Raw genomic sequence first — 627 nt, 5'->3', positions numbered from 1 at the left:
AAGTTCACTGACTTCTCTGTAATCTCTATTCTGCTATCAAGCCCATTCAGCCCATTTTTGCTATTTAATTTTTCAGTCCTAAACTATCCATTTAGTTCTTATTTATATCTTTTATGTCCTTACTGAGAAGTTTTATTTTTTGTTGAATTCAGCAGTGGTCCCAGTTACTTGCTGAGCATTTTTATAATAGCTGGTTCAAGTCTTTGTGACATATGTGTTATCTCAGCTTTGGCATCAGTTGATTTTTTAAAATGCAAATTTATTTATTTGTTTGTTTGTTTGTTTGTTTGCCATACTATGCGGCTTGTGGGATCTTAGTCCCCTGACCAGGGATTGAACCCGGGCCCTCAGCAGTGAGAGCGCAGAGTCCTAACCACTGGACCACCAGGGGATTCCCTAAAATGTGAATTTAGATTGGTCTGGTTCTTTATATGCTGAGTAATGTTGAACTATATCCTGAACATTATGAGTATTATGTCATAAGACTCTGGGTTTTGTTTAAATCTTATGCAGAATGCTTATATTTTTGGTAAGTCAGTCTAGTTAGGTTCAGGTCACAAGTTCCATACTGCTTTCTGTCAGTTATAATCCCAATATCAGTTCATTTTTCAAATTGCAGTGACATTC

At 36.4% G+C, this 627-nt stretch overlaps 1 non-coding gene across 1 annotated transcript; it reads right to left on the bottom strand.

Moving 5' to 3' along the window:
- Window positions 1–318: 318 nt before the first annotated feature.
- TRNAE-CUC lies at window positions 319–391 on the bottom strand. The gene has a single exon. It is a non-coding gene; the product is annotated as a tRNA-Glu (tRNA).
- Window positions 392–627: the final 236 nt, after the last annotated feature.

This window comes from Phocoena sinus, chromosome 3 (genome assembly GCF_008692025.1).
Source record: "Phocoena sinus isolate mPhoSin1 chromosome 3, mPhoSin1.pri, whole genome shotgun sequence".
Classification (NCBI taxonomy): Eukaryota; Metazoa; Chordata; class Mammalia; order Artiodactyla; family Phocoenidae; genus Phocoena; species Phocoena sinus.
The sequence above is the reverse complement of the archived record's forward strand: the minus strand, read 5'-3'. Positions and strand labels throughout refer to the sequence as shown.